Source organism: Mustela nivalis (assembly GCF_964662115.1).
Source record: "Mustela nivalis genome assembly, chromosome: 19".
In the NCBI taxonomy this organism is placed as follows: Eukaryota; Metazoa; Chordata; class Mammalia; order Carnivora; family Mustelidae; genus Mustela; species Mustela nivalis.
In genome coordinates, this window is record NC_139038.1 from 4,147,837 (window position 1) to 4,162,054 (window position 14,218).

The 14,218-nt window shown below is 45.1% G+C and overlaps 1 protein-coding gene across 1 annotated transcript in view; it reads right to left on the bottom strand.

The window, feature by feature from the left end:
* The window catches only part of RBAK (RB associated KRAB zinc finger), an 813,856-nt gene that overhangs the window by 302,662 nt on the left and 496,976 nt on the right, over window positions 1–14,218 (bottom strand). The window lies entirely within an intron of this gene.

The window sequence follows — 14,218 nt, forward strand, 5'->3', positions numbered from 1 at the left end:
ACTTGGGATCTCTCTCTGTCTGTGTCAAATAACTAAGACTGAGTGACAGACAAGGAGGAGCTGCTTTGTGAAGGGGAAACACGGAGAAAACTAGAAAGAAATAGGAGCAGGGACTCAGGAAGAGTCCCGCGGGCAACTCCGGGGCGCCTGTCTCAGTAGCTACTCCCATTCTCTCAGCTTCTCCCTCAGCAGGCAGCCACGTTCCCTCTACCGCTACTCTCATCCTAGATAAGGCGGGATTGTCTTTTTCTTTTCAGTTTTTCCCTTTATTTCTCCTTTCCTTCCTTTCTCTTTTACTTCCCTCTCTCTTCCTTTTCCCTTCCCTACCTTTCCCTCCCCTCCTCTTGCCTTTTTTCTTTTTAAGTGTGGCTTTTTCGAGACGTCCCCTAACTTGTAGGCTCTTGAACTCCTTCTGTTTTGCATAGGTTTAAGTTATGTTGGGACTAGGAGGTGATCAGTATTGCACTTAACATGAGCAAAAGCATCATTTATTTATTCAACAAATACATATAAAGTACACCTTATGAACCAAGGACATGAGGCAATGGGAAGAGAGGTTCAAGAAGTGCGTGTTGAAATAATGCACCTAATGAACCCAGTCCTGTATTAGTCATTTGGTAGGAAAGTCATGGTTACAGAATAGAACAGGGTCAGCTCCTGCCCATGGGAGATGTATATGGCCTTGCTCTATGGGAAGACAGGTTTGTGCACAAACTAGCTAAAGGGAAGGGGTGGGTGTGGGTGTCCCCCCACAGGATGTGCCCTCAGGCTTCCCATTGAGTTCCCTCTCCATCCTCAACTGGGAGAAATCTCTGCCCAGCCATGCCTTCTTTTTTTGTTTTAATTTTTTATAAACATATATTTTTATCGCCAGGGGTACAGGTCTGTGAATCACCAGGTTTACACACTTCACAGCACTCACCAAAGCACATACCCTCCCCAATGTCCATAATCCCACCCCCTTCTCCCAACCCCCCTCCCCCCAGCAACCCTCAGTTTGTTTTCTGAGATTAAGAGTCACTTATGGTTTGTCTCCCTCCCAATTCCATCTTGTTTCATTGATTCCTCTTCTACCCACTTAAGCCCCCATGTTGCATCACCACTTCCTCATATCAGGGAGATCATATGATAGTTGTCTTTCTCTGCTTGACTTATTTCGCTAAGCATGATACGCTCCAGTTCCATCCAGAGGTGTGAAAAAGACACTTCCACGGAAGAAAAAGGCAACCTACAGGATGGGGAAAATATCTGCCAATCATGTTTCTGGTAAAGCCTCATTCTAGAATACAGAGAGAACTCTTCAAACCCACCCAACAACAGAAACCAACAAGATTCAAAATGGGCCAAGGACTGGAACAGACATTTCACAAAGACAACACACACGTGTCCAAGGAGCATGTGGGAAGATGATCAACGTCACCAGCCATTAGGGAAATCAAATCAAAGCCACAGTGAGTTACCACCTCCCGTCCCTTAGCATGGCTACTACCAAAATGCCTACAAATAACACGTGTTGGAGAAATCGGAACCCTCGTGCACTGCGCTGGAATGCAAACTGCGGGAGCCACTGCAGCCAGGAGAGCTCCTCAAAAATTAAAAATAAATCTGGCATTAATTTCCCATATGATCCAGCAAGTCCACTTTTGGAGACACGCTTAAAAAACCAGAAGTAGGGTCTTAGAGAGGAATTTATACACCCATGCTGCATCATTCCCAATAGCGAAAATGCAAAAGTGACCCAAGTGTCCATTGACAGATAAAGAGACAAGCAGAATGCAGGCCACACATACAATGCAAGCAATATTCGGACTTAAAAAGAAGATTCTGGCATCTGTTCCAACATGGATGGACTCTGAAGACACGATGCTCAGAGAATCAAACCAGTGACAAAAAGACAAACACTGGATGAGTCCACTTAGGTGCTGAGAATAGTCACAATCAGAGCGACAGAGAGGACAACACTTGCAGGGGACAGGGGGAGTTGAGGCATTACTCTGTAATGGGGATGAAGCTTCAGTTTTACAAGATGAGAAGTGTTCTCGAGACGGATGGTTGGGGGTGGTTGCACAAGCACATGAAAGTACTTCATGCCCATGAGCTGTATGTTTTAAAGGAAAAATGGTAAATTTCATGTTACATGTAACTTATCACAATTAAAAAAAAAAGGAAGAAAAAAACTGAAGTAGTGTCTACCTGCATTTCCCTAGTCCCGAAACTTCTAGAGCTCTGCAGTCATCCCCTCCGTAAAGAAAAGAGTGAAATGGGATTATTAGTTAGAGAGCTATCAGGAATTCCTCTCTCAAAAACTGAAATATTTAAAAACATCTAGAATCATCAGCTAATTGCGGCAAACGGTGTGAATTAAAGATAGGTATCAAGGTGAGCAGCTAAACGATGACAGAACCAATTTCATAAAGGAAACAACTTCTATTGATTTGTATTTGTCAATAAATTTAGCAGGACACGGTTTCCAAAAAATGAGAACATTCTCCAAAAAATAGCCAGCAGAGATTACTTAGAAATTAAAGATCAAATTGTTGAATCTTTTTAAAAACCCCCAAGTAAGAGACTTACGTAACAAATGGGACACAGAATATCTAATTTAGGAATTGTCTCCGATAACAAGAAATTGAAATGATGAAATAATACAAAAGCCAGATCGAACAGATTCCACTTTCAGAAAGAGAAAACTAGAAGGACGAACACAAAGAATCAAAGGCAGAACAAAAAATGATACGTGAGCTGAAGAATCACACAAGCCTTCATGTCACAAGGGGCCATTCAATTTGCAAAAAAGAATACTGGGGGGGGGGCGGAATACAGATCTACAAATTTCCCAATAAAATGCCCCACACCAAAAAAATGGAGAAAAAAAAATGCCTAAAAAGTTACAGGTCGGGGGAAAAACACCACTGACCCTGGAACCTGCCATTCTACTTCTCACCTGAGAAAAACCCTCGGACAACTGTCCACGGCTTGTGAAAGAAAAAGAATTTCAAACCCAGAACTGTATGCCAAACCAAGCTATCATTTCGGCCTCCAGATATCAGAATCTTGCAAGAAAGCAGGACAACTGATTATCACAGGAGACACTTTCCTCTAAATGTTCAAGATATCCTCTGCCGGAAGCAAGCGAGAGGGCCACCCCAGAGGGCCATGGGGATGCTGGAGCCTCCTGAAGGGGGTGTTTCCGATGCCACTGCTGCAAGCAGTGGTGCTCCGGACTGCCGACACACGACTCCTGTTTCAGAAGAAAAGTGCTCAGCAGACGCGTCCCATCGCCCTGTTTACAAAACATGTATCAACACAGGGTTTTCTACCCATGACGGAGGTGCCACAGCCAAGACTGCCCGAGACTAAAGGAGTTGAGCCGACAGAAAATCCACAGCAGGACACTGTAGTTGATCCGGGCCAAGTGAGCTGATGAACTGCCACGGAGAGTCACAACTTTTTGGTTTCAGTGAGTCCACAAGGCAAGGATGGGAGGGGTCAGAAGACTGACCACGTGATCAGCACGACGGCTTGATACCACTCGTATCAACACCAACATCCAAAACGAGATGTCAGCAAACAGAATCCAACACCAGAATGAAAAAAATAATATATGATCTCTAAGTGGTGCTTACGCCAAGAATACTGACTCGTTCAATCTTCGGAAATCCATTCATGTAATAGGCTACTCTAATATGGCTAAGAAAACACTTTTATCACCACTAAGAAGCTGAAAAAGCCTCTGACAATGTTCAAAATACATGCCTGATATAAAAAACCCTCAAGAAACTAGGAGTGGATACTTCACTAGCATGAATGTGGGTATACACACACACTCTCATACCCAAATACACAGAGTATGAGTGATACATGTACAATCTGAATCACAGGAGAGCACACACAAGTTCCAGAGACACAGCTGCACAGGCACGGGCATGTTTACGCAGTCTTGTCAGTTCTCAAGTCAGGGTTTTACTTAATGGACAAACGTAAGAGACAATCCCAGTAAGGTCAGGAACGAGGCAAAATGTTCACTGCCTCCAGCTGGAGAAAACAACTAGGCATATGAATCAACAGAGAGAGTAAAACTATTTCTATTTGCAACGGATATGCTATACCCCAAAACTCAAGAGAATCAACAACAAAACCAACTCAATGAAAGAACAGTGTTACATAAAATCAGGATATACAAAGCAACAGGCCCGGGGGAGCCTGGCTGGCTCAGGTGGAAGAATGTGTAATTCTTTATATTATTTTATTTTTTTTTAAGATTTTATTTATCCATCTGACAGAGATCACATGTACGCAGAAAGGCAGGCAGTGAGAGATGAAGGGAAGCAGGCTCCCTGCCGAGCAGAGAGCCCGATGTGGGACTCGATCCCAGGACCCTGGGATCATGACCTGAGCCGAAGGCAGAGGCTTTAACCCATTGAGCCACCTAGGCACCCCAAGAATGTGCAACTCTTGATCCCAGAGCTGTCAGTTTGAGCCCCACGTTGGGTGCAGACTTAAATAAACTTACAACAAAGAAAGGAAGAAAGAAAGAAAAAGAAAATTATTTTTAAAAAACTCAAATAAACACAACAGCCCTTGTTACATTAACAGACTAAGAAGATATAATTCAAGCATATACACAGTTCATGGAGTAACAGAAAAGATAAAAGCGTTAACAAGAAATGTACAAAATCTATATAGGAAAGCTTTAAAACACTCCTGAAAGGCACAGAAGCACACCTGAAAAAAAGGAATTATGTTCTTTGTTCCTGGATGGGTCAACACTAAGATATAAATCACTCTGCCCTCAATTACTTAACAGGTATGTGAACCCAACAAAAATACCAAAAGCTTTCTTCCTTGAACTATGTGAGCTGGCACTAAAGTTCATATGAGGGCAGAAAAAAATCAAGAACTAGGAAAATCTCCGGAAAAAAAAAAAAAAGCTGTATAGGGGGCCTAATCCCTACCAGATTTAAAACACAACCTTTATGATTAAAAGGGTTTGGAGTCAGCATACGGGTGGAGATAGGTCAGTGGAACAGAGCACAAAGTCTACAAGTAGACTTGTATGATTACATGACATATCACGAGGACCTGTGATATTATAATACATTATAACAATCCACTGATTTTGAATGAACAGTGTTAGAGGAACTATAGTCATTTGGGCATGGATGAAACTGCATCCATACTCCACACCATGAAAGAAAAAAGTCCAACTGGATCAGTGATCTAAATATAAAATATTAAACCACAAAGAAAAAAAAAATGGGTGAATTGCAAAGCAATCACAAATAACAACTGTGTTAGAGCTAACAACCGCACACAAGACGTAAAATGGGATCATAAAAAATACACAATCAAAAGGAAGACAAAAGCAGGAGAAAGAGACAAAGCCAACAGTAGATGTCCGATGGATCTGACTGTAATTACGTCACCGCTAATCTTCACCAAAACATTCGGGAGAGGGGTGAGGACGAAACCGGGATGCTGAGAATTGAAACGGGAATGAGAGTAAGAATATATTTGCTAAGGAATACTTTGCTGGGACGCCTGGGTGGCTCAGTGGGTTAAAGCCTCTGCCGTTGGCTCAGGTCATGATCCCAGGATCCTGGGATCAAGCCCCACATCTGGCTCTCTGCTCAGCAGGGAGCCTGCTTTCCACCCCCCACTTGTGATCTCTGTCAAATAAATTAGTAAAATCTTAAAAAAAAAAAAAAGAATACTTTGCTTTATTGTTTACTGCACAACCCAAATGAACAGTAACAGAAGCATCTTAAGGATGGGCAGGCCATTCCCTCAGCCTTAGCTTTTATCCCTGCATCAAACAGGAACAATGAAAACGGGTCTTGGATCACCGAAGTTTGCTCACCCAGCAGGCCCTCGGTTTAGATAAGCTACATGCATGAGCCATATGTTGCAATATTTAATGGTTGTTATTAGAAAAGCTACCCATAACTACATCAACTCCCACAAAGACATTTTCTCAAATCCCAGGAAATCCTGAAAACCCACAAGTAACGAAACAGTCCATTCAAATCATGTAACGGGCGGCACTCTCCTTTTCTGAGACTGTCAGGAACATCAGTCATGTCTTTGCTCTATCCCCACAGCCCTGAGGTAACCTACTATCTGCACACATGAACTCAGAAAAAGACTCTGGGTGCTGATATGACCCCCTAATAATTGTACTTTACATGATAATGTCTCTTATTTCCACATTCCCATTTTAAAATCTGAATCCAGGGGCACCTCGGTGGCTCAGTGGGTTAAGCCTCTACCTTCGGCTCGGGTCACGGTCTCTGAGTCCTAGGATTGAGCCCCACATCCGGCTCTCTGCTCAGCAGGAAGCCTACTTCCTCCTCTCTCTCTGCCTGCCTCTCTACTTGTGATCTCTCTCTCACTGTCAAATAAATAAAATCTGAATCCATATAACCCTTCTGAAATGCATTACAAAGCTAAGCAAGAGAACATATACAAAGACAGGAAAACTCACCTGGGATTCGTTCATTCTCTGCTGCTCTTGGAAAAGCATACAGACTGTTAACGGCTGACCTAGGGAAGCAGAAGAAATAATAGAAATCACGGGTAATGCAGCTTGCCGAGGTGGGAACATCCTGTGTGAGAACCACCAAAGAAAGCTCCTATCCTGTGAACACTCAGAAGGGTCTAAACATGTGAGAAAAGGAGAAACATCAGAGTAGAGCTGTTGTCACTCCCACATATCAGGAGGTGATTAGCAGGTTTCTCTCATTGGTTAATATAAACACCCATTAATTTTTCAAAGAGGTTGCCTTCTTTAAATTAATGTTGAAAAGAAAACCCTCTTACACTGTTCACGCATTCTTTGTGACTATTCAAACTGCTGAAAAGCACGGTATCCACAGGAACAGAAAACACCAGCTCTCTGAAGTGGGATCAACGTGCATCAAGGCATACTTTTGTTTTTACATGAGATCACTTAACTCCGTTATCGCTGCACTTAAGAATCTTTTACTGAAAAAAAAAATCCGTAACAGAGAGAACAGAACCCGGGCCCAGGAGCTGAGTCCTGCGAGCATGCCTACCTCCCGACGCCAACACCCAGAACAAGCCCCCTCCCATCTCAGGCCGTCTCCTCCTGTCAACTCCTCCACGCACGCTGGTCCAGCCCTGCACTGGGGGATGCCCCAGGGCACAACCCAGCGGGGTCAGCACATGCTCCTGCGCGCTTACAGACGCGTCTGGAAACTGGACAGGGAACCAGGGGAGCAAGGGGTCGGGGGGGAAAGGCGGGAACCCCCTGCGCTCCCGGGAAACATTGAGTCCCACGAGTCTCCAGTCCCGGGGGAGTGCCCAACCCTCCAGGTCCAGCCGCTCGCGCTCTCTCGCCGCCCCGCCCCCCGCAAGACCCGCAAGCGCACGACCTACCACGTCGGGACACGCCGAGCTGCCCCGAGGCTCCCGAGGACTCCGGGGCGGGGGCTGCTCCTCCTCCACCTCCCGGGGCCGCCGTACAATTAATATCCAGTCATGACATTAGGTATTATCATCCATGGGCACATGGTTTCTCCAAGAAAGGGGAAGAAAATAGAAAACTTAGATTGTCCAGATTATACAACAAATGCATGAAAACTGTAGAACAATCAGAAATCACGCACAAACCAACCAAACAAACCCAGATACCCGAGATCTTGCGCATCAAAGAGAATTATGTGTATGTTAGCTGAAAATGTCATTTTTCAAAAATGGGACCACAAGGACGATGCTTTACCAGTATTTTTTGGTGAGATGATGTAATCCTTTTCTTAGCCAATTGCTTCTTAACCAGTAGCGGGTGGTGAGGATTAAAAGTAAAATCTCCTGCCATCCAAGAAATCCTCTCTGCAACTATAGAAATAAGGACAACCACGCTATTTTTTCTTTTAAGATTTATTTTAGAGAGAGAGAGACAGAGCAGGGGGAGGGGCAGAGGGAGAGCTAGAGAGTGAATCCTCAGCCGACTCTGTGCAGGGTGTGGAGCCCCATGCAGGACTCGATCCCACAACCCTGAGATCTGGTCCTGAGCTGAAAACAAGAGTCCCCCCACTGACTGAGCCACCCAGACTCCCCTGTTCTATTGTAAAATAACCATTAAACCAGACTGTGTTGCATGTCACAGGCGAACTACTAACAAGACAGCAAGGAGAAAAATGAACCTCGCCTTTTCAATCAGCTCGGCAGATACAATCCATTACCTAGAAGTTCTCCAGCAAAACAATACACCTGTTTCAGGGTCACAGGACTTGCCAGCGGCATTTGGTATAAGTTTTTCATTGTTCATCCTAAATGTACCATGTCATCTTGGTGCCCATCCGTGCCAGTTGTCTCTGTCCAAAGGAAAAAGAAAACTACTTACCCATTTCTGACAAACAGGTCATTAAAGCTCAGAGCTAGGTGTCTAGGGCCCACCCTTAACTGTCCTGGTGACAGAGAGACACTACCTTCCTTGAGGTTTACATTTCAAAGAGATGGCTCCCAGGCCCTTAAGAACAACCATCCCCTGTTACCATGCTAGCAAGAAAATGGTTTAGCTTCTAGGAGATTTAGATACATACAAAATCCACAGAGGAAGTTTTCTCCAGGTAACACTCGTTCCAAAGGTAATAGTACTGATTTATGCTAATGATGGGCACATAACCCATTCCTGATTTCTCTCACTGAGGAGTTGCATCAAACTAATCCTGCACAAAAGGAATGCTTCTCCGGAAGCTGCTCTGTCCGCCCTGGCTGTGGCTGTGTAGTCGGAAGTCCTGCCCAGCTCTTGCTGCTAGCAAGTGTGGTCTGTGCCCGAATTCCCACCAACAGACTTCTCACCAACAGAAGGCTGGAATTCATGAGAGGTGACCACACTTCCCCTATAGGCCCAAGACTGGAAAACCTCCAGGCACATTTCTTCTGTGTTCTTTTCCATTTTCGGCAGGTAAAGGAAGGAAGCTATGCTGAGCACCTTGGGGAAGACAGGCAGAGCCCCCGCCTGCCCCGTCTATTGGGTCCTGGCCTCCAGCCCTTGTCTCCCCCATAGGCACTGACCTGCTCACCTGAAGACTGGGACACCCTCCTGCCTCTCTGTCCACTCTGGTTCTCTGCCTGTGAACTCTGGCTGTCATGCCCCCCTCCCCCTCACCATACAACTCTGTCCCTGCAACTCAGAGACATCCTGGGCACCCCCAGGACCCCTGCCACATACCTCAGCCTAGATAACTCTCTGGGCGGTGAACTGGAAGCTCTTGGGGGCTCCCTCCTCTCTCCAAATGACTAAAACCTGTCATTTCATATATTCATATATTTCCCCCTCCTAGAAACTTCTTTAAGCAGGGAAGGCAAATCTGAACCCTGTGATTCTGTCTGGGACAGAAGTACCAGATCTGCACCATTTTTTTTATTTTTTAAAGATTTTATTTGTTTATTTGACAGACAGAGATCACAAATAGGCAGAGAGGCAGGTAGAGAGAGGGGGGGCGGGGGAGCAGCCTCCCTGCTGAGCAGAGAACCTGACATGGGGCTCAATCCCAGGACCCTGGGATCATGACCTGAGCCAAAGACAGGGGCTTTAACCCACTGGGCCACCCATGCGCCCGTGGACCTGTACCTTTAAAATATATATACATATTATTTATTTATTTGACAGAGAAAGGGCACAAGCGGGGTCAGCAGAGGGAGAGGGAGAAGCAGACTACACGCTAAGCAGGGAGCCTAATGCTGGTCTCTATCCTAGAACCCCAGGGTCAAAACCTGAGCCAAAGGCAGACACTTAACCGACTGAGCTACCCAGGTGCCCCAGATCTATACCTTTTAATGTGGCTTCATTAAGATCTCTTCATTTATTAGTATTTAAAATATAAAGCTTTCTCTTTTTGTATTTGTATTAAGTACAAATATTTCCCCCATTTTGTCATTGACCTTTTGAACTTAATGTTTTACTTTTATTTTCTGCCATATGGACATAATGTTTTTAAAGATTTTTATTTATTTATTCATCAGAGAGAGAGAGAGAGAGGCAGAGGCAAAAGGAGAAGCAGCCTCCTTGCTAAACAGGGAGCCCTGATGTGGAATTCGATCCCAGGACTCTGGGACTATGATGTGAGCCAAAGGCAGATGCTTAACCATGCAAGCCCCCCAGATGACCCTCACTTTCTCTTCCTACTTTTCTTCTGTTTTGACACCATACTTGAAGAAGCCTTTCTAGCCCTTAATTTTCTAAGTAATTGCCTGTGTTGGCTCCTGTTTCTCTTTAACACATCAATTTTATGAAGATAACTGGCAACCATCCTCAAGATTTGAGAATCATTCTTCTCTTAAAGTCTTTCATCCATTTTTTGCCCCCAAACTAGCACATTCGCGGTGACCAGGAAATGTCAGAGGCTATGAACGCTCAAGTTTCTAATCTGTATGAAAGAATTAGTTCTTCTTTGAAGCCTTGGGACATGGCTTGCTTTAATGGAAGGGGCCACAGAAGTGTGAGGGAAGTGACTGAATCTGAATTCCCTCTTATGCAAAATACTGGTGGATGGGTTCACAGGGAAGCTGCAACAAAGTAAGACAACCCAGGGGCCTTAACAACAGAGATGAATTATCTCCATGTTCTGGAGGCTGGGAGACTGAGATCCAGGTGTGGGCAGGCCTAGTTCCTTGGCAGGGTTGGGGGGGCTGCGGGGGCTCGGTCCCATCCTCTCTCCTTGGCTTGTAGCCAACTGTCCCCTTTCTATGTATCATCACACTCTCTTCTCTCTACCTGGGAGTCTCTGTATCCAAATTTTACTTTTTTTTTTTTAAGAGTTATATATTTATTTTAGAGAGGGAGTGCATGACCAAGGGGCGGGCAGAGGGGGAGACACAAAGAGAGAGAGAGAGAGAGAGAGAGAAAGAAGCAGACTACCTGCTGAGTGCCCTGCCTAGCTTGGGGCTCATGACCTTGAGATCACGATGTCCTCCCTAAGGCTTCATTTTACCTTCATTTTCCTCCGTAGAGACCCAACGCCAAAAAAGAAAGAAAAGAAAAAGAAGAAGAAAACATCACGTTCTGAGGTACCAGGGGTTAGGACTTCAACACACGAAGGAAGGGGGCTTGGACGGAAGCACACAATTTTACCCTAGCCTTGGCGTCCCTGGTCTTGTCCAGTTTGCTTCCTCACTGCCTTGGTTATGTTAACATGGGCAGAACGCTTACAGGTCATCTTATCTACATATTTTATTTTATAGGTTGAAGAGATGGGACCCTGAAGGCAGGTGGATTTGCACAAGGGCATGTGCTGCTTTGTAACAAAACCATTACTTTCCCATTCTCACCGCCCCCATCTTATTTGATTTTATTTTATTTATTTATTTGACAGAGAGAGATCACAAGTAGACAGAGAGGCAGACAGAGAGAGAGAGAGAGGGAAGCATGCTCCCTGCTGAGCAGAGAGCCTGACGCGGGCCACGATCCCAGGACGCTGAGATCATGACCTGAGCCGAAGGCAGCGGCATAACCCACTGAGCCACCCAGGCACCCTCACCGCCCCCATCTTTTCGACAAGCATATTCTAACTGCTGGCTTATGTTCTCCAGATTGTCTACCAACAGGAGTCTGAGCAGATGGAGAAGGGACATCGTGAAGAGGACAGAGGACTTGAATCAGAGCAGCCGAGGTGAATCCTGGGGTTTTGCTTCAGTCTTTAGCGCATCACATCCCTTGTTCTAGAAAACAATCCCAGAGGTGCCTAGGTGGCAGTGGGTTAAAGCCTCTGCCTTCAGCTCGGGTCATGGTCTCAGTATCCTGGGATTGAGCCCCGCATCGGGCTCTCTGCTCGGTGGGGAGCCTGCTATGTTGTGTGCAGTTACTGTGTCTGATATGAGATCTGTAGACTTCATCTTCTCACTGAAAAGTTTTCTTTTTTTTACCAGCCTCTCCCTAGTTCCTCCACCTTCCCCACCCCTGGCAACCTCCTTTTATTTTTTTTTTTTTTTAACCTTCTGTTTCTCTGAGTTTGACTTTTTGTTGTTTTTTAAGATTTCCCATATAAATGTTACCACGCAGTATTTGTCTTTCTCTGTCAGTCTTATTTCATTCCACATAATGCCCTCAAGGTCCATCCATGTTGTCACGAATGGCAGGATTTCCTACTTTCTCACCTCTATACAAATACCAATCTACAGCTACCTGTGTATGGACGTCACATCCTCTTTATGCCCGCCTCCGTTGACGGACACCAGGGTAGTTTTCCTATCTTGGGTATTGTGAGTAATGGTGCAATGAACACAGGAGGGCAGATAGTTCTTTAATATCCTGTTTTCATTTCCTTTGGATGTATACCCGGCCAAAAGAGTGCCAGATTATATGGTATTTCTGGTTTTTTGGGGTTTGTTCGTTTGGTTTTTTAAAATCTTTGGAGAAACCTCCATATGGTTTTCTGGGTGAACTGGTTTGACTTTATTTATGCTTGGACTGGGCTCCTTAGCTATCCGTAAGTTTGATCGAAGTGCAAAATAAAACTTGAGGCACATCCTGAATTAAAGATGTGTTTTTCATCCAAGTTCATAAAATGGATCGAAAGCAAGGCTTACCCAAAATGTGGACTCAATACTGGCGTCCATCAACAGATGGATGGATAAACTGAAAATGGTATGTATGTATCACTGTTCTTATATGATTGTGAAAGGAACATGTAAAATGCAAACATACACACACACAGAATGGATATTATTCATCTTTAAAAAGGAAGGAATTCTGTCACACAATATAACACAAAGGAGCTTGGAAGACATTTTGTTGAATGAAATAAATCAGAAACATACACATAAAATACTGCATGATTCTACTGATAGGAGCTATCTGAAATAGCCCAATCTCTAGAGACAGAAAGTGGAATGGTGCTTGCCAGGGGCTAGGGGAGGGGAGAAGGGGGAGTTCTCCTTCAGTGGGTGCAGAGTTTCAGTTTAAGGGAAGACGAAAAAGTTCTGGAGAAGGATGGTGCTGATGGTCGCACAGAGACCCGAAGCTGCATACTGCTACCAAATCATACCCTCAAAAATGGTTAAAATGGTAAATTTTCAGTCCTGTTATTTTAACACAGGAGGAGAGAGTGAGCAAGATTCAGATGCACAGGTGAGAAGCAGAGGTAGTTGGTAGGAGGTTGGGAAGAGGCTTCCTCTGATGTTAATGGACAGCTGGCCAAGACCTCCGTGACGGCGTCTGCGCTCCCACATGCTTCCCACCTTCTTGGTTAAACAGATTCTGCCTTAAACGGGAGATTTTTCCATCTAGCCTTTTTGTGCATGTGGCATTTTGTTCAAAAGATACACAAGTGGTCATGAAGTTTCTGGGTCGAGAGTGATACACGGGCTTACAAATTTCAGATGCAGACTAGAGCTGATTAATTGCGATCAAGGGGCAGGTTTTGGGTGGTCCAGGGACTTCTTAAGTTGTAGACACCGTCTGATTGTGTGAGAACACAGGTACAGTTATCTACCCATTCAGGTTCCCAAAATGTCTCTTGGGCTCAGAGATGCCTCAGAGGAGAGCGTGAGTGCTCCCCCACCACAGAACCCCCACCGCCAACACAATGTCAGTAAAACATGGAGCAGAAGAAGTCTACCAAATTAAGCGATTTAAACTAACTTTTTTTTAAAAAAATTATTTATTTATTTGTCAGAGAGAGAGAGGGAGAGGGAGCGAGTGAGCACAGGCAGAGAGGCAGGCAGAGGCAGAGGGAGAAGCAGGCTCCCCGCCGAGCCAGGAGCCTGATGTGGGACTCAATTCCAGGAAGAGGATTGTGACCTGAGCCGATGGCAGCCGCTTAACCAACTGAGCCACCCAGGTGTCCCTTAAACTAACTTTTAATTCCAACAAGTCCATGTACCTGGAACCTTCTTGACATACTTATGTCTGTCTTGTAAGTTCTTACGTTTCGGCCGATCCCAAATTCCCTTGTCTCTTTCCTCCTTCTCCCACCAGATTGTGCCCTGAATTAGGAATAGGAAGGATGGAGAGAGCCCAACATGTGCCAAGAGGGGAGAGAGCCGGGCATCTGCTGGAGAGAGCGATCCAGACCCCTCGAGGACAGTTTTGGAGGATGGTCCAAGGCTGGGTCGGTGGCTGGAAACAGCCCTTACCTCGAGATCCCAAACTGGACACCAGGGTGGCAGTTACGTGTTTCCCTTCAAACTGGTTGCCAGGCTGGAATGACCTGTGACATCAGAGGCTTCCGACCTTCCTGATTGGAAGGACCAG